At 38.8% G+C, this 20,996-nt stretch overlaps 1 protein-coding gene across 1 annotated transcript in view; it reads left to right on the top strand.

The window, feature by feature from the left end:
- Positions 1 to 218: 218 nt before the first annotated feature.
- LOC124115424 (ras-related protein Rab-27A-like) overlaps positions 219 to 20,996 on the top strand; it is a 76,098-nt gene continuing 55,320 nt past the window's right edge. Inside the window, exon 1 of the mRNA XM_048393891.1 lies at positions 219 to 337. The gene's annotated coding sequence lies outside the window, so the exon portion shown is untranslated. The remainder of the gene's footprint in view (positions 338 to 20,996) is intronic.

Below are 20,996 nucleotides of genomic sequence, written 5' to 3'. Positions count from 1 at the left end.
ACGCCCTCCAACAATGACACTTATTGTATCCATAACATAATTATAGAACTGGCGTGTCTCCCTATATGCACAGACAATTGTAAATCAATATTCATCCTTCATGCAACCATCACCTGTTGCACTGGGAATATATTCCGACACCTCCCACCTGCCACGCGCTGACCCCTGTCACCTATGTCACATGACACAAGATTAACCAATCAGGTTTGTCCACTGACTGCTTCGTCTCTTCCGGAAGTGAGTGTACGGTTTGAGCAGAGAAGACTTGTTTATGTTTGAGGGCTGAACTTCGTCTTGGAATATTCTAAGCAGGTGGAATAGTCTAGCAGCACAAGTAGTAAGTGAATTCTTTGGACAAATTTCACTCATCATTTATTTTCAGCACGATTTACATGTCAGTTCCTCATTGAAATGCATACCGGCGTTTAACCACCTGTCAAACTGCTGTCGGTGAGTGTATTCAAGAGTCAATATTGTTGGCATGTACTTTTGTGCAGAAGAATGCAATATGGTAAATTCGCATGCACATTTCATGCAGTCAGTCTAATTCATATGTATAGATAGGTAAACGTATCTAAACACTATTTATGTCCAGGAGACGTTTCCCAGAGACGTTCGAAAGATTGTTTTCATGCTTGGTGATTTCCACGTGATTTTATCTAAAAATAACACTGACCTACTTTCCGTGTTCATTGAACCGTGAGTTGATAATTTAAGTTGCTAGTGACAAGACTTTTTTTTCACTCAGAACTATGTGACAGGTTGTTTTCAGAATACATTTAGGGTCCTTCACGTAAAAAAAATCAATTTGTCTGTTGCAGTTAAGAATACGTTTGCAATTAATTTGATCTTTCACGAAGGTAGACTTACTCTGTTTCACCAACAACTATTTTTCGTTTTCCAAGTGGGAGAACAGGTTTGCTATTCGTTTCGTAATGAGTTAGGATAACAAATTTTACACATGTGTAAGTTAACTATATATATATGTGTGTATATGTAAATTTACTATGCGTTCACATGAAAAGCATCTTAGGTGTGTAAATAAAGTATGTAAATTGTGTAAGGCACATTTATTGTATATTTGTCATCTTTTTCACAACTTTTGACAGAAAACAGGTTGTTTTCCAATCGAAGTTGAATGAGAAGAGAGTTACTTTACAATTTTTTTGGTCTCCTTGAAACCAAAAGGAAACACCGTCCGCCATACCCGGACAGCGGAAACACAAATACTAGACATATGTCATTACTCATATTCAAGAAATCTTAGATTGGTTCAACGCACAAATGAACATACTGGTATGCTGTGTAGACAGACGCTCATGAATGCATCACAAGTGATGTCCTAGATCCATTATTTGTGATGCACCATTTGTCTTGTGCAGGATTAGCTTGTAAAGTTTGGAAACACGTGCAGCATATCGTGATAAAAATGGAGACACTTTGTGGTAAAATTTGACTGATTGAAGTTTTGTCATTAAGTGGTACACATTAGAAACATCTCTTCTTAACGTACATACTTCTCTGTATGTTTCTGTGGTTCACGTTTCTTTTGGCTGTGAGTATATTAATTCAATCGTCCTATGACGTTGGCATTAACGTTCCCATTGCAACATATACACACAGTGCAAATTTACATTTGCTCCTGCTCCAGACGTATGTAATTTTGCTCGTGGTATAAATATACACAAATGAGTAAACACGTTCTAATGACAAGTATACACACACCTATGCAACTATGCACACATATGTATAGAGGTGCATGTGAACGGGGTATTAGTCATTCTGGAAACCCAGACAAACTGAATCACATGAAACTTATTGAAAAAAAAAGATGATTCCAACTCACATAGTTAGAATAGGGCTGGGACAGGTAACCATGGTAACTTTGGTACTCAGGTCGGTTGGGTACTGAGTAGGACCAGAGTACCCACTAGACTACCCAGACCCGTGGTTAGTCACGAGATTATGTTGTTTTTTATGGCAAAAAATATCTAGAACTCATTGTTACACTATAAATGACAAATCTTCACATTTCTTTCTGACAATGCACACATTTGCATAAAGATAAAACTTCAGTCAACTTCAGTGTATGCTAACAGAATGTGCTCATGCTTGCTGACTTGTTGATGCATGTCACCGTATCCAAATTGTGTTGATTGATGCTCATGATGTTGTCACTGTATTTTGTGGTCCAGACTCCATTATTTACAGACCGCTGTCATATAGCTGGAATATTGCTGAGTGCGGCGTTAAACAACAAACAAACAAGTAAACCCGTGCTCGTGGGTTTCAGCAAAGTGGTAAGTTTCTGAGACCTGCATCACTTCAGGCTTTCCTCCCACATCAAGCTGACACGCTGTGATATAACTGGAATACTGCTCAAAGAGGCTTTAAACCACACTTTCTCACCCACCAGCTGACAAGTAAGAGGCGACTTAAGGGATCAGGTGGTCCGGCTCGCTGACTTGTTGATGCATGTCACCGTATCCAAATTGTGTTGATTGATGCTCATGAGGTTAATCACTGGATTGTGTGGTCCAGACTCAATTATTTACAGACCACTGTCATATAGCTGGAATATTGCTGAGTGCGATTTAAACGACAAACAAAAAAAACACAGTTCAAGAGGTTACTAAAATGCGACTGTGCTTGTCGTTAAAGGCGACTAACAGCATCGGGTGGTCAGACTCGGTGATTGGTTGATGACATGTCATCATACCCTGACAGCGTGGATCTTTGTTCACATTGTCTATCACTGTCATTCATCCTTGACTCGATCATTTACAGGCTGCCGTCATATAGCTTGACTAATACTAATGCAGCGTTACACAGCAAGTACGGAAATGAATCAGGTCACTAGAGTAGACATAGACATGCACTTCTCGTAAGCAATACCACAATCATCAACTTCAGTTCAAAACCAAACAAATATCTGTTTACACCTTCAAAACCAGCTTTCGACTAACATGTTAAAATTCTGCAGTGTATTTGACAAGTTCTGTGGCAGATAAATGCAAAATTCAGCAAGATAGGTACATTTTTGCATTGAGTTTGCAAAATATTCTGCGACCACAGAATCGCGGAAGATAGGGAAGACTGATAAAATGCAGGTTTTATTTTTTTCATACAGATACTTACTGGAAATAGGTAAACTTGATCTTGTAGAATGTTTAGTGATCTTGACATTGCAGAAATTCTGCTTAGACATGTTGTTAGCTATAATAGTCATAATATAGTACGGTATGTTAATGATAATTAATCCTAAATCATCGAGTTTGTTCTTCCAGAGAATTAGAGGTCAAAATAGGTCTGTGTGCTTGTCAGAGCTAGGATGAGTGTCAAAGCGACTGATTCAAGACAACCATTGTTGGACAACCGTAAAATGTTTATCATGAATCTTAATTGCCATTACTTATAAGATGCCAATCCCAATTGCTAATCCCTGTTGTATTGTACGTTGGCTGTCAGCCATCCTGAACGAGACGCCTACTACGCCACTGATTAATTACTGTTGTTTCGATTTATGACTTAATCTGTGTCCAGTGACCTTGGAAATATAACTATTGGCCTTGGTCCCAGAGACGAAAATCAGAAGAGGTCTTACCCTTAGCCTAGGTAGGGATAGGCTAAGAGCTCCGAGGCACCAACACCATCACTACTATCATTATGTGGTGGCCTGACACACAGTGCTTCTTGTCTATATATCTACCTGGATAAAGTATACCGTATTCGACGTAATAAGCGCCCCGATCTAATAAGCGCCCACGGAGATATTTGCTAATATATTGGCTATTGAACAATTCCAATCAGCACCCCTTCTGATTGATCAATGTACACAAGACTTATGTATTCGTGTATAATACGCACTTATGTGTTATATGCACCCTTAATTATGAGCAATTAATTTCTGGAAAAATATATCTGTCGTATGTCAACATTTCAGGCTGTCAGCATAAACAAAATTTACGATCTTTCAGCTCTGTTTTTTCCACCAAAATAATATTCTAATTAGAGCCCCCTATTTCTAATTTTGAGAGCGCCCTGGGCGCTTATTACGTCGAATACGGTACTTGTATATTCCGCCTCAGTGTTCTTGTGGTAGAGCGTCCGTCCAGAGAGTAGAAGGTCGTGGGTTCTATCCCTGGCCATGTCATGCCAAAAGATGTTAAATATTGTACTTGTTGTTACCCTGCCTGGCGCTCGGCATTGAGGGACTAAATCAATGACTTGTCGGCTCGGACTCAGTATACTGTGTCTGATTGGAGTATTTAAATATATTTTGTTTATGTTAAACTGCGGCATCGTATCTCAGTGGGCTGGCACAATAAACTTGGCATTTGTACGGACTCGTACACAGTCACACACATACACATAAACACACGTGCATGCACGTTGCTATATAAGTGCAGTTATCTTGATGTTACGCCCCATTTCACCTCACCAAATTTGTATATACAACAGGCCATCAACACCATGTTGTCACTTCCTTCCAATAATCATACGCCGACAATGTATCCCGACAATACCACGCACCTCTATTGGTCCTACTATCGACCACTGGCTTGCCTATCAAAAACTTCATTCCTGAGACTATTCCAAACCATGATCTAAAAATAGGGTAGGTTATTTGTGTTTTAGTTTTAAAAAACCCAGTTATTTGCAGTATTTCAGTAAAAAGCATACTTTAAAGAGTGATAAAAGCTATGGTGCAACAAATACAAAAAAAACAAAGTTTAGAGTCCGCATGGAAAAACACCAGTCTGCAATTTTAGCCTCTAATCCGAAGCCTCAGTCCAGTAAAATTATGTTCGGTCTAAGCTTGTCTTCCCGGCGCAAGGGAGTTAACTGACTGTAAAAGTCCAGGTTTCCCCTTGTCGAACTAGGTTGGAATTTCTGGGCTCAATAGTAGCACCACCGGTGGCTATTACGACTTATGCCCCATCTATGTCCCGCCTATTGACCAATCAGATTCCACCTCTCATATCACTTGCATTTGCTTTAAAACAAAATGGCTGGGCCCAGTCAAGACAATCTGATCAATAATCAAATCTATTTTGTATTCTAAAGGGTCTTACATTGTGAAGTGCATCCGATTAAGTGAGCACCTTGATTAAAAACATGAACAGATTTTTAAAATATCTGTTGACGCCGAGTTGGTAGTGCATGTGCTTCGCTAATCCAGCAAATGACCGCAAATGGCAGTTTACAAACAGGATGTCTATTTCGTTAAGTGGACTTTTCATAGACTTGTTAGTCCAGCCAAAATGTATCTCCAATATTCCAGCTTAGTTTGGCAAGGGTGAAAACTGGACTTTTACAGTCAGTTAACTCCTTTGTCTCAGGAAAATGGGTAAGCCAATTTGAATAACATTCACAATTATAACATTAAATTCTACTGAAAATGATGCTAAGATCCAAGGGTAAGTAGTCTGAAAGTTTTTGACACAGACTGAAACAGATTTTGCCTTACAAATGAAGGGGCGGTGGGGTAGCCTAGTGGTTAAAGCATTCGCTCGTCACGCCGAAGACCTAGGTTTGATTCCCCGCATGGGTAAAATATGTCAAGCCCATTTCTGGTGTCCCCTGCCGTCATATAGTTGGAATTTTGCTAAAAGCGGCGCACTCACTCACTCACTCACTCACTCACTCACTCACTCACTCACAATTAAACCTTTTTGATTGTGTGGATCATTGCTCATGCTATCAATCACTGGCTTGTCTGGCCCACATTTATTTGTTTATAGGTCACTATTGCTGACAAAAAACTACATTCACGATTGCTCTCACGATGTCAAATAGATGCTGATACCGATCCCGCGGGAACAGACGTTTTGGTATTCTCCTGTTATCATGGTTACTGAACCAATTTCCGAAAAGTAATGGGTTTCATTGAGACCATCTTCATTTTGATGCCTGTCTTCGTCATGTTGAGGACTGTCTGCTACATCAATTTCTTTTGTTATTGAATCCAAATTATCCCTGAGGAAAAGCTAGTGCATTTCCATGGCAACACTTATTTTTACCAATGCTTATCAGAAGTAGGGATCATCTTGTTTGTTATGTTGTAATAAGATATCAGTTTCATAATGGAATCTAAAGATCTATGGCTGTATGTACAGCTAAACTGACAATGATGGCGTCTATTTGGTCTATTTCATATGGAATAATTAGGGATAAATCTAGCTGCAGCTTTTTCCCATCAGTGCAGCCATAAAGTACCAGTCTTGTTGGCATGGTAAGCTTGCCTGATTATGCTTTGATGGATCACTGTCAGTCTTGGCCCAAACTACCAGCCAGAAAGTATCTCTTGGCACCATTTTCGTTAGATTTTTGTGTTATTACCGTATCCACTGTATTTACTACCCTGCTGCAATAAGCGCCTAGGTCAACTTTTAGATCAGTCTGTAAGTAAATTTTCTATATGTTATAAGCATCCCAACAAAGCCTGAAAATTGATGTGACAGTTGGTGGCACAGATGGCCCAGTCGTCTTAGGCGCCGCGATTCGCTGTGCAGAATTGCGTCCTTTGGGCACGCCAGAAACCTATGATTGTGGGTTCGTATCCCAGTTCTCCCCGATTATGTTTCTAGGTTTGTCAGCACCATACCCGTGCTCGTGGGTGTCACCAAAGTGGTAAACGTCTGTGACCTGCATCACTTAGGGCTTTCCTCCCACATTAAGCTGACACGCCGCAATATAACTGGAATACTGTTCAAAGCGGCGTATAACCCATCTCACTCACTCACTCACATGACAGTCCATGTTTTCCTGAGTAAATTACAGGGTTTTTTTACAGAAAACAGCAGTGAAGAAGAGGAATATAATTGCCTTCGGATATAATTGAATATGTTTAGTTTGTTCACCACCGCTCCATCTCTGAAAATAAATTTCCCTCGTCATGCTATTCGCAGGGATTATCCTGGAAATCTTTATTTATGAGAGAAAATCTCTCCTGGCCGAAAATCAATGCGATTCTTTGGCATGTGGGGATATTTTTTGTCCCTAATCAGTTGAAACTATTTGATTATCGTTATTTGTGATGCGATTAATGTTACTAGATTACACAGATGTATCCTCACGTCCTATTTCTTGAACACTTAATTATTCAACTGCGAATATTTAAAAATGTGTATATTATTGGATAATGAACATTGTCAACTGAAATATAAATGAATAATAATTGCATTAATATTTCTGTATTTCTGTTCATTGTCAACTTTAGGAGGAATTATTTACGAGTACAACTGTAGATCGTTTGAAAGACTTGTCCACCACGTAAATCTGGATATTTTTGAATCTATAAAGATGTGACATTTCAGTATAGATCCTTACATGATTGTCAAGCAAGAGTAGAGTCATAGACATGATACTTGCTTGTGCTCTCATCTGTGGTGGGCGGTCGGGTAGCCTAGTGGTTAAAGCGTTTGCTCGTCTCACCGAAGACCTGGGTTCCATTCCCGACATGGGTACAGTGTGTAAAGCCCATTTCTGGTGTCCCCCGCCGTGATATTGCTGGAATATTGCTAAATGCGGCGTAAAACCATACTCACTCACTCTTATCTGTGGTCCTTAAGCCATTTTTTTCAATGCACACTGCCGATTTACTGTTGGCAGTGTCGATGGATAAAAATATTTACGTTTTCACTACTAATTTTATATACTAATTTGGGTTTGGTTTAACAGTTATTAAGCAAACATTTAAGATAAGATTCAAAATTTTTACTTGGTGTGAGACTGATCAGTACTTTTATCGGGAAGCAAAAAATAGCGATCCATCGATGCACTAGTGCATCCTCCCACCACTACTACATAGAGCCTTGGTGGTTCAGTCCCCCAGCCACGTCTTACCAAAGGACGTTAAAAGATGGTTCTTGTTGTTACCCTGCCTGGCTCTGGCATTAGGGGCTAGAACAAGGATAGGGCAGCTCGGAGTCAGTATACTGTGTCTGAGTGGGTTATTTATGTTAAACTGTAACGCAATGAAAGTAAAGAGTAAAGTAACATAAAGAATAAAATAATAAATAATATATGTTTGTGCAAATTTGATTTTATCTAACTTAACAATGTTAGGATTTGTAAGAAATCTGTGCTATAATATACCACTCAAACTTAACATAGGGATCATCAAAGATGTCATTCTGTTTAAATATATACCGTATTTGACGTAATTAGCGCCCAGTGGGCTCTCAAAATTAGAAATAGGGGTTTCTTATTAGAATATGGTTTTGGTAAGAAAAATAGAAAGATTGAAAGATTGTAAATTTCGTGGTTTATGCTGAGAGCCTGAAATTATACAAAAGAAAAGTCTGTGTGTATTATACACGACAGATATATTTTCCAGAATTTAATTGTCCATAATTAAGGGTGCATATAACACACAAGTGCGTATTATACACGAATAGATAAGTCTTGTGTACCTTGATCAATCGGAAGGGGTGCTAATTGGGATTGTTCACTAGCCAATATATTGGCAAATATCGCCGTGGGTGGTTATTAGAGCAAGGCGCTTATTACGTCTAATACGGTAAACACTTGACATGATCAGTGTTACCATTTACCGGTAATCATTGTAATTACCAGTTTTTTACCAGTCAAATTAGCCTTGGAGACGTAATTCATGTGACTGCCAGTCCCTGTGGACTGGCAAATAAGGTACCTTATAAATCTTTGTTGTTAAACAAAACATTGGCGATAATCTGTAAAGTATATTTTTCTAACAAGGTCAGCTTGTCTGTTATGATCAAGGTTTCCTGTTGTCTATTTTTAGTGCAGGGAAATAACATTACTCTTTGCTTCAAGGTTAAATATCCACTTGGAGAGATTTAGTCTCGAACCAAAGTGAAATATTTCAGGGAAAACGAAAACTGTGACTGAACTTTGTGTGAATGACATGAAGATCTAAGTTACTTCAGAGATGACGTCATGTCACCCATGAACGTACACTCCATTGACCATGATGTTGAAAGAATTGAAACCAGGTAATTTTTATGGATTTTTTATTTGTTAAAAGTTCGGGCTGACCAAAATTTAAGGGGGGACTGGTAATTTTTAGAGTTGCCAGTCCACTGCCACTGGCAGTATCAAACACAGATTAGGGAAAGATAACAATATCCCTATCAATAATGGACCACTGTATTAGCAATGTACTGAAAGATATGTTTGAGAGGTGTGATATTGAGGGAACATGGTGAAGTGCGCATGGATTCTTGTAGTGAGAAGCCATTGTGACATTTGTTGTTAGGAGCACTAGGCTATTATCTGTACCAACATGGAGACGTGATTGTGGAGTGTTGATTGAGGGAATACTGTATCAAGTCCATTGCGGAAATTGCCCAGCTCACTATGCCAACATGGATACCATGTATGTACAGCTAGTATACAGGGTTTTAAGTCCCGAGTAAATTTGTTCACGTTCTCATTTCAGCATTGTGTTGTAATAGTGTATAGAAGATTAGAACTGTATTTATTTAACCTTAAAGTTAGTGCAACAAAAGCCACGTTGGACAATTTATATTGTGTAGCTGTCGGGAGGGATATAGATAAACATGTTGTCAATGATTTTGTGTCCAAATGTTTGATATGATCATGCTGACTTTCCATACTGGTCGTTTATTGGGAGTGGGCTGGGCTGGGGTGGGGTTTGGTGGGCAGGGGTTTGGTTGGAAGGGGTTTGGTGGGCTTGGGGTTTGGTGGGCTTGGGGTTTGGTAGGGTGGGGTGGGGGGATTTTAGGACTGTATTATTTTGCTGACACCTCACCACCCACCACCCATTTTGTGTAACCTTTCTTTTGATGCCACACACCATGCACACCAAATATATTGTAGTATTTTTTGTTGTTATTTTCAAGTCTACCACGGGACTCCAGAGGTACAGATAAGCTGCGTATTTGTATTTGCGTAAAATACCCCCAAAAATATTCAAAACCCAATTACTTTCAATTAACTTGTGTACAGAAACACAACATTAAATGAAAAGCTCCAATGAATAAAAACAGCATGCGTACATACCCAATGAAGCTTTTTCAGCATGTGTCCAGCTAATTTCTGGAACACAATTACGAGTCAAGTCAAGTCAAGCCTACCGGGATAAATTTAGAACAGTTATATACATTTAAAACATTATTTCATTTTTTTTTTAAATCTTTAAATGTTCATTGACTTTGGGAAAAACCGAATAGAGTGATGAAATAATGGATAAGTGAAAAATTATTGGTTACCCAATGAAAAACGTAATAACCCAATTAAAATAGAAACCCTAGAGTAAAAACTCAATTGCTCAAAAGGGTATCTGGAGCTCTGCACCTTCAGAAACAGTGAACTTCATTTCACAATGAGCTGTGTGAGAATTACATGAATTAAGCAGTTATAAATTTGAAACTTTGCCCCTTCCATTTCATCGGGATTGGACCTGCGAAGATCTGGGTAGAAGATAGGTCTTCAGCAACCCATACTTGTCTTTAGATGACTAACGGGATCGGGTGGTCAAGCTTGCTGACTTGTTTGATGCATGTCATTGTATCCCAATTGTGTGGAATGACTGTCAATGTCATATAGCTTGATGGTGAGGTGATTTATGGACTGGGATAATACTGACAGGCCTGCCGATTTGCCCGAGGTAGTGGCTCTTTTTTCATGCATCTATGCTGCCTGTTCCGGTAGAGTCTTTCACTGGTGAAGCAAGTGCCTACAGCACCCTTGAAAACTTGGTGTATAATTTACTATACTGCCCCATAAGCCTAAGGCAAGTAAATGCTGCAATAAACTATCCTTGTTGTCAAGACTAGTGTCAATTGAGATTGTTAATCTCTGTGTCTATTCTAGCTTGTTCAAATTAATTGACAAATAGCATGTACATATTATATGTGTGTGTCGCTGTCATTTCCTGCTCTTAAACAATGGCAGATTAACATGGATGTCTATAATATGCCTTCCATAGCTATCGTATGAAGCTCCCTGCTCAAATAAGCGCCCCGACCAACTTCTAGACCAATCTGTAAGCAATATTTGTTCGCAGCACCCCTGTATCAACGCTGTATGAGACTGACAATTTACAGGACAGTCTGTTTTTTTCTTTTGTATATTACATGTCCCGTGAAGATTCCGGGGTAGAATAGGTCTTCAGCAACCCATGCTTGCCGTAAAAGGCGATATGCTTGTCGTAAAAGGCAACTAACAGGTGGGTGGTCAGGCTGGCTGACTTGTTGATGCATGTCATCGATTCCAATTGCGTGGATCGATGCTCATGATATTAATCACTGGATTGTCTGGTCCAGACTCGATTTTTTGCTGAGTGCGGCGTTAAAAACAGACAAACAAACAACATAATTTAATCATGTTATGTAATTTTCTTCACCAATTTTAGAGTGAAATGGCATCATAAAAATATGTACACAGAAACAATTATGAACATGATAAACCGATTTCTTCGTCATGTTAATCATTTATGCCCAAAACAAGAATACTTATGTTTATAGTAACCCAGGTTACCAACCATCCTATCATTTCATTGGTAACTCTGAAGTTTTTGTCACAGGTCGTGATTAGTTGTCAGGAAGGTACAATTTCATTCTGTTCTACCTAAGGGGCGGTCGGGTAGCCTAGTGGATAAAGCGTTGCTTGTCACGCCGAAGACCCAGGTTCGATTCCCGACATGGGTACAATGTGTGAAGCCCATTTCTGGTGTCCCCCGCCGTGATATTGCTGGAATATTGCTAAAAACAGTGTAAAACCATACTTACTCACTCACGCACTCACTGTTCTACCTGACCTGCACCAGGTGCAACCAAGTAAATTCAGGTTGCACCACTTAAATATTGGCTGCACCAGTTTATCATAAATTGAAAGACTATTTTCAGTTTTTTTGCATAATAAACAAATTCAAAGAGAAAATAAACTTGAGCATGTTTAGCATGTGTGACTGTTCTAGTGGTAATTGTGAAGAATTAGTTCTGCAAGTTCAATGCATTCAGACCTGTGTATTTCACTATTTTCATTAACTTTTGTTTCTTTGATTCTAAAATATTTGCAACCAGTTCTAAAAGAATTCAGTTTTCCACTTTTTTTTATCAAATGTACCTGCTGCCATGCACTTGTGGTGGGAAATGTTGCCTGCACCCAGCAACCTGGCAATAAAACAGAGCTACAGATAAGCTGCGTATTTGCGTAAAATACGCCCCCAAAATATTCAAAACCCAATTACTTTCCATGATCTTGCGTACAAAAACGAGTGCATTAAAGGAAAAACTCAAATTTATAAAAACAGCATGCGTAAATACCCAATAAAGCTTTTGTATCATGCATACAATGGAGCTAATTTCAGAAACACAGTTGTGAGCTAATATAATTTCAAAGTCAAGCCTATATATTTAGAACAGTTATATACAAGTAAAACATTATTTCATTTTTTTAAATCTTAAAATGTTTACTAATTTTGGGAAAAACACAATAGAGTGATGAATGGATAAGTGAAATAATATTGGTTACTCAGAAAGAAAAATGTTATAACCCAATTAAAATAGAAACCCTAGAGTAAAAATTCAATTGCTCAAAAAGTTATCTGGAGCTCTGATAAAAGTAACCTGCACTTGCAGAGCTCCAGAAAAATGCATGGGTAAAATACCCACAACACCAAAACCTTATCTGGAGCTCTGCAAGTGCAGGTTACTTTTATCAGAGCTCCAGATAAGGTTTTGGTGTTGTGGGTATTTTACCCATGCATTTCTAAAATCATTGGGTATCAGTAATTCTATCTGGGTATTCAAATTTCTGTAACCCACTAGTTTTTACACATGTGGGTATTTAAGTTAAATATTTAACAACACCATTCATCTAGTCCCTGCAAACTGGGGTCGTGTGGGTTAGAGAGCTTAATAGGACTCACAAATACCACGCTACTTCCACAAGAAAGTGTGATGGCAAATGATCATGATGTAATTGTCATCGTGGAGTTTGGCAAGGTTGATGGAATGCCCATTTTTAATTTCAAAATAATTAAGTTGCTGATTCACTAATCGAATACGCAGGATTACTTCACAATATTTTTATATTCAAGTTTTATTTTTGTAGCGTATCTGTAATGTTCATTGTGTATGTGATACGCTTGGATTTCTGATGCGTATTTTACGCAGATACGCAGCTTATCTGGAGTTCTGACTTGCAATGTTTCACCTGCACTGGTGCAGTTTGGATATAGCGAAATCGATTCTTGGTCAGGAAGATGAGTACTTTTCATCAATGTTAAACCCTGTAAAATATTGTTATTTTTTTACATATTATTATAACCAGTACATATTTGTATTGGCGTGTTTCAAGACTCAATAATAGAATCTCCTCATGATATCACTCAAGGCGACTAAATTTAAACAACTAAGAATGATTCACTGCTTGATCTAAAAGTTCACACCCACAAACCAGCGGGAAGACAGGAGAGTTTCCTGGCTCTCTGGCTATTCCACCTGTCGCCAGCTGTGAGCTGTCCCTCAATGGTGGAGCTGCTGGTTTATCAAGCGGTCAGGGCCATCGACCTATAACCTACAGGCTTATTGCCATTTAATGTGAACCTGTTACGTAATATGTCAGAGCTCTTTCAAAGGCTGGAGTGTTTTGATGGACAAGCGTATGGAGTACATTGTGAATATTGATGGGGAGAGTTCTGATGAATTGACAGCCAGTGTGTGTGGGTGGTTACATTTGATTGTATATTTACCAGCTGGATATGTCGTGGTTAGCTTACTGTAGACTTTGAGTAATCAATTGTGACGGTTTGGAGTTGAGAACGGATCACTACAAGTTCAACTGGATAGACTGATTTTCAGGTATGTTTTTTCTGTGTATGTAGCTGTCTGTGACTTTGGCCACTAGTCCAAGCCAGAGTCTAGTAAAAGTCTAACTGGTCTGGTCAGCTCACTTGATAATCACACAGTCCATATGGTAGCACTGAGATGTACTCTTATTAAATGATGCTGAGAGCCAGTAGACATAAATGTACTTGGCACAGACAGATGTAGAAAGTCGAGATTTGAACGGAGCTCGAGCAACCACGGAGATTCAAGTATGTGTTCTTACAGATACTTTGCATTATTTCTAAGTTTTCTTTTACCATGTTTACCATTTACAGACAAAATAGTATTGTTTTCAAAATGAGTTTGTTCATTGGGTTTCAGATTACCGTATTCGACATATTAAGCGACCTGGGCGCTCTCAAAATTAGAAATGGGCTATTATTAGAATATTATTTTGGTGAAAAAAACAGATGAAAGATAAATTTCGTGGTTTATGCTGACAGCCTGAAATGTTTATCTGAAACAGATATATTTTTCCAGAATTTAATTCCCCATAATTAAAGGTGCATATAACACACAAGTGCGTATTATACGCGAATAAATAAGTCTTGTGTACATTGATCAATCGGAAGGTGTGCTAATTGGGGTTGTTCACTAGCCAATATATTTGCAATTATGGCCGTGGGCGCTTATTAGCGCGAGGCGCTTATTGTGTCGAATACGGTAGTTCATATTATAGGACATTGACTGATTGTTGTCCAAAATGTCCTGTAGTTACTTTGAAAAATAACAGAATCTTAGCATGCTAATATCTACAGAGAAAATAGTCAGATTAACGTGTTCACAGAGGTTCAGATCGGTTCATTTTTAAGAATATTTACTGATTGTAATCCATAATATCCAATAGATATTTTCAAATTTGGTAGAGATATGGAAGAATGTCATATCAAACGTTGATTAAATCTTTAAAATGGCCAAATGTCATATTCCTGCACGAAATTCTTAGGGTCTTGGTGTCCTTGAGCTCTGCTGCTATAGTGTGTTTGTTTGTTTGTTTGTTGGTTTGTTGTTTAACGCTGCACTAAGCAATATTCCAGCTTTATGACCGCGGTCTGTAAATATTCAAGTCTGGACCAGACAATCAAGTGTTTGATATCCTAAGCATCAATCCACACAATTGGGATACGATGACATGCATCAACCAAGTCAGCGAGCCTGACCAGTAAGTTGCCTCTTACGACAAGCATATTCAGACCTGTGGCACATTGGCCAAACCTGTGCCTAAGGTTGTCAAAGAAGTGGAGATCTTTATGTTCAATGCCAAGGCTGTCACACTGTCCTCTTCTAGAGTTGTGTCCTTGGGTAGAAAAGTCTTTTGAAGATTTTGTGATTTAATTTACAAAGATGGCTATCATTAGCCAGGTGACATTGTCAGTTCGACATGAAGATTCTGACAGGGATGCATTGAATTTCATCCTGATTTTGTGGGGCACGGTCGTGTTAGGTGCCGCAATTCATTCTGTAAACATGGTAAAGTTGTGTCCGTTGGGCGCGCCAGAAACCTGTGATTGTGGGTTTGACTCCTGGTTCGCCCTGATTATGATTTAAGGCTTGTCAGCACAATACTCGTGCTCGTGCATTTCACCGAAGTGGTAAACGTCTGAGACCAGTGCTTTCCTCCCACATGAAGCTTACACGTCGTGATATAACTGGAATACTGTTCAACATGTTCAAAGCTGCGTTAAACCAAACTCACTCATTCTTTTTTTGAAACATGAGGACAAATAACATTCGAAAGCTTCATGGTTAGTGTTAAACATGTAAATAGGCTCCGAACATAATTTACCATCCTACTTTGTAAAAGAAATGCCTCTGATAACAGCTTAAAAGAAAACATGACAAATAGCACCCATTTAACTCATTTGGCGTGTCGTAATTGTAAGCATGGATGTTCTTGGTGTAATGGCATTGTGGGGAAGACAGACACTTGCAGAGTGGAGGTCGCACCTTTAGGGTGAAATGTCAAGCCATCTGCATTGTAAACATCGTTCAGTTTAGTGAATACACTCTGGGAGGACAAAGAGATTCATGACGAAATGCTGACATTTCCTGACATTTCCTGCTCATTGTACGCTTGTGTCCAGACAGCAGTGAGTTGAGTGAGTTAAGATTTTAAGTCACATCGGCAATATTTCAGCCATATCGTGACTTTCAGAAGTTATATATAATAAATACAGGTAAACCATAAAAACCTGTCAACAAGGGACAGTAAAATAACTAGACTTATCACAGATTATTATTTAAAACTAGCAGGGAACCATAAAAATACATCACTAGACAGGACAATACATTATAAAATGGGCTATAGATCGCCAGCAACTGACGGTAGATCACCATACTGGGGACCATGGGGACTTACAGTACCTTTGCTACCTGCATGGACCCCAGCAGTATTTACATCATCCCTTCAGTTGTTGGCGACGATTAGGGAATTTAGCTAAATTTAAAAGAACATATATTCTACGATTAAAACTATGATAGGAATAACAGACTTCGAATGATATGGACTTACTATGCCCTCTCAGGGGGACAATAATTTTACAGTACTTTAACCCCCGTCAAGGGCACAGCCAATAACAATCTCAGTTCACAATTAGACACTATCAAATTAAGAAACAATTATGTACATCAAAATTTATTTATCAGTTCAATTTCTTTTAAAAATGCAATAATTAAATGAGGACTAATATTGGTAAAAAGATCCTTAAGCGATGATGATTTGAAATATTTATCTCTTGTGATGGAAAAATTAACACAGTCAAGCAGGACATGCAGACGTAGAGGTGAAAACATAGATTACAGAGACAGCTGTTTTTGTTCATTTTTTTAAGTCCACCTTATATACAGCAGTGTACAGTGTTCCCTCGCTATTGCACCTTTCAATATTGTGCTAACTTGGTTATAGCGTGGCAACGCATGCATCCCAAAATTTGCTTACATTTTTTATATACTCAGGTTTGTGCCACAAACAACATGAAATGTATTACATAATGCAGTTGAGTGACTTGCGACAATGAAGAAAGTAGCCTCGTGCGGGGCTGCAGGGTTAATAAAGGTAAACACTGTGACGTCATGTCCGTCTTACTGGGCATGCGCAGACTGTTTAGAAGTGCATTGTGGGATGTAATTACTGTAACATGATCCAGACAGCATAAAAAGCACATTCAGGTGACAGAGTTAAGAAATCGTGTTGAATATAAACGTAATGAGGTGATTGACCTGTAATTGGTATATTAAATATGAACGCGTAAGTACTGTTGTTGTTGCACAAACTATAATATCCAATTACCATTTTTACACTGATACAATATTTTTCCCTATCTCAACACTGGAAATACCCGTCAACAAATCCGAACTGAAGTACGCAATTAATCCATTATTGTACTATCTGGTTATACAAACGTGTTCGTTGTATATCTGGACTTTTGTTTGTGATATATTTCATTTATTTTATTCATAATTTCATTTAATATTGTTTCCATTAATTTTGGAGAAATCGTGTGTGAAGTGATCAGTAGATCGGACAACTCACCATTATGCATATACAGCATTAGAAACTGGCACTAGTCCTATAGTCCTTGCCAAACTGCCCAATGGTAAAGGTATCATAAGGACTAGTAGAAATTTGCCCTATTTAAGGGTTATCATTATAAGGACTAGTGGACGAAAACTGTTAGTTTCTAACCCTGCATATACATTAAAACAGAAATATGTGTACACAAGTTGTTACATGTGGAACTACTAGAGACTATTTATGTACATAATGACATAAAATATTAAGAATATGACAATCGATATATCTCTATTTGCAAAGGTTATCTTGACAAACACATTAAATGAACATGCAAATACTAGTTGTGGGAGCATATGCCGACGCATCGATGGAATGCGATTTTTTACTTCTTGATACAAGTATTGATCATAGTCACACACTATATTTGTTTGTTTGTTTGTTTGTTTGTTTGTTTGTTTGTTGTTTAACGCCGCACTCAGCAATATTCCAGCTATATGACGGCGGTCTGTAAAATAATCGCATCTGGACCAGACAATCCAGACATCATGAGCATCGATCCACGCAATTGGGATCGATGACATGCATCAAACCAAGTCAGCGAGCCTGACCACCCGATCCCGTTAGTTGCCTTTTACGACAAGCATAGTCACCTTTAACGGCAAGCATGGCAAGTATGGGTTGCTGAAGACCTATTCTACCCCGGAATCTTCACGGGTCTCTCCAAATTTGAAGATGGATCAGAAGTAATCTTGTTGGCACACATTGTTTCCACATGACACATGTAAACATCTCAAGTGCCCTGTAGGATGTCGGGCAGACTGTGTATGAGTGAGTTGATGCTGATTGCGCGATTGTGAGTCCAGACAGATGGGACCCGTGAAGATCCGGGGTAGAAAAGATCTTCAGCAACCCATGTTTGCCGTAAAAGGCGTAACCAAAGTTCTTGGTTCTTTGGAAACCCAAATAACTAGTCCGTAATAAATTTGGGCAAGTTAAATTCAAGTTGATTCAACTCTTAATGTCTACCATTGCCGATAATAGACATCTTCCCGAGGCAAGGGAGTTAACTGACTCTTAAGGTCCAGTTTCCACCCTTGCCGAACTAGGCTGTTATTCCAGAGTTACATTTTGGCTGGACTAACGAGTCTATTCATAGTCCAATCAAAATCACATAACAAACTAGACATCGGGTATGTAAACAACATGGATTTCAATGTGTAGAATTTGGTCGACTGTTGGATTTGCAAAGCATGTGTACCGTCAACTGGGGGTCGACAGATATTTTGCAAATCTTTTCATGTTTTTAATCAAGGTGCTCACGTGATTTGATGCACTTTAGGAAGTAAGATCTATTTTATTACAATATAGATCTTGATTATTGATCAGATCGTCTTGACTGGGCACCGACATTTTGTTTGAAGCAAATGCAAGTGATATGAGAGATGGAATTGGTCAATAGGTGGATCATGGAAGGAACATGACTCGTAATAACCACTGTGGTGCTACGATCGAACCATGAAATTCCAGCCTGGTTCGGCAACTGGACTTTTATAGTCAGTTAACTCCCTTGCCTCGGGAAGATGATAACTAGGGCTGGGACGGGTAACTCGGGTACTCGGTTCGGGTGGGTACTGAGTAGGACCCGGGTACCCACAGGACTACCCGGACCCGTAGTTAATCACGTGATATGTGGTTTAATGACAAAAATTATCTAGAACTCTATGGTTACACTATAAGTGACTAATGTTTGCATTCCTTCTGACTTATTATGTTTGATTAAAGATAAAACTTCAGTCAACTTCAGCTTATGCATGACCAGATCGTTTTTATTTGTGTATCTAAATACGTTTTGCCAGGGCTACGGTCAGACTATTCCCAGTCGGACATTTGACGTATCTCTTGAGACCTACAGTGGGTACCCGGGTAGGGTTGGGTAATAGGGGTGTGGGTACCCTGGTAGTAAATTTGGACTTGTCCCAGCCCTAATGATAACAGGTTGTATTACACAGGCAACAGACTACGAAAAGACCTCTACAATAATCTCCACACTGTCAATATAGGCACAATCTGTAACCGTACGAAATTATCCATTATGATGAAGGGTCAGTTCAAATGGACGATAATGTCCCTCGGGTGCCATTAATGCCTGACCAGGGTTTGTACAACACTGTGTCCCTCTCCTTCCCACCGACATAATCGCTTTATGATAGCTCTTCAGTGCTGGACATTCTACTCCACTGCCATATAATAGGCTGTAGTAATTCCACAGGAATGTGTCTGTAGGCTGTGTGGTGGTCGTCTGTACAGTGAGAAAATCCACCAGTTGTCCTGTAAATGACACATAGATGATCTAGGTCTGATTTCTCATTGGTCCAAAGGGACAATATATTTTGGGGGTTTTAGTTTGACAAATTCGTGTTTGGGCGGTTTTTTTCACAACCTAACATTTTTTAGACTAACCCAGGCGGACATTTTTTTTACTTTGTGAAACGTTGTGTGGTGCGGCGTTAAACAACAAACAAACAAACAAACAAACAAACAAACAAACAAACGTTATTGTTAGGGAGGGAAACACTGAGCATGCTGTGTTGAGAAAAGAATTACCTGAATAATTGAGTGGTGTTTTTCGTGTGTGTCATATACCTGCGTATTCATGTGAGCTAGACTGCCTCATGTTTCATAACATGTTGAATACATTCTCATAACTGGTATTTCGACTCAGTGCCATCATTAAGGGATAGCAGTGTTGTTGTACATACTATTCAGGGTTAGAAACAACAGCTTTTGTCCACTAGTCCTTATATAATAATGATAACATATAGCAAAACCCTTAAAAAGGGCCAATTTCTACTAGTCCTTATGATACCTTTACCATTGGGCCGTTTGGCTTGGACTATAGGACTAGTGCCAATTTCTAACGCTGCTATTATCTGAGTGCTATTACCATTGATGACCAGTTGTTGTTAATGTTAATCTGTTGCTTATCTCAACATATCATGTATAGGTATATACCGTATTCGACGTAATAAGCGCCCAGGGCGCTCTCAAAATTAGAAATAGGGGGCTCTTATTAGAATATTATTTTGGTGGAAAAAAAGAGAGTTGAAAGATAAATTTCGTGGTTTATGGTGACAGCCTGAAATGTTTATGTACGACAGATATATTTTTCCAGAATTTAATTGCCCATAATTAAAATATGCTTATAACACACGAGTGTGCATATGCGCGAATAAAAAATCTTGTGTACATTGATCAATCGGAAGGGGTGCTAATTAGGATTGTTTACTAGCCAATATATCAGCAAATATCGCCGTGGGCGCTTATTAGAGCGGGGCGCTTATTACGTCGAATACGGTACCTCTCATTCAGAGCTATAGACATGATAGATAACCTGTTGGCTATTTGGGTATTTTACCCAGGGGTTTTATTTTGATTGGGTATCCACATGTTTTAGCATGTTTAGAGGGTATTCAAATTGTTTTTACCCACCTGTTTCTTGATATTTCGGTATTTAACTTAAAACCTATTTTGTAACAACTTCTGTAAATCATTATAACTATATGAATAATAGTATACCAGTCTGCGTCTGCTTGCGTTCCTTCTCCGGAAAGCAATTTTTTGTTTTTAAAACATAGCATTGT

Source organism: Haliotis rufescens, unplaced genomic scaffold (assembly GCF_023055435.1).
Source record: "Haliotis rufescens isolate VD_foot unplaced genomic scaffold, xgHalRufe1.0.p SCAF_120, whole genome shotgun sequence".
Lineage (NCBI taxonomy): Eukaryota > Metazoa > Mollusca > Gastropoda > Lepetellida > Haliotidae > Haliotis > Haliotis rufescens.
This window is presented reverse-complemented; position numbering and strand designations above follow the sequence as displayed.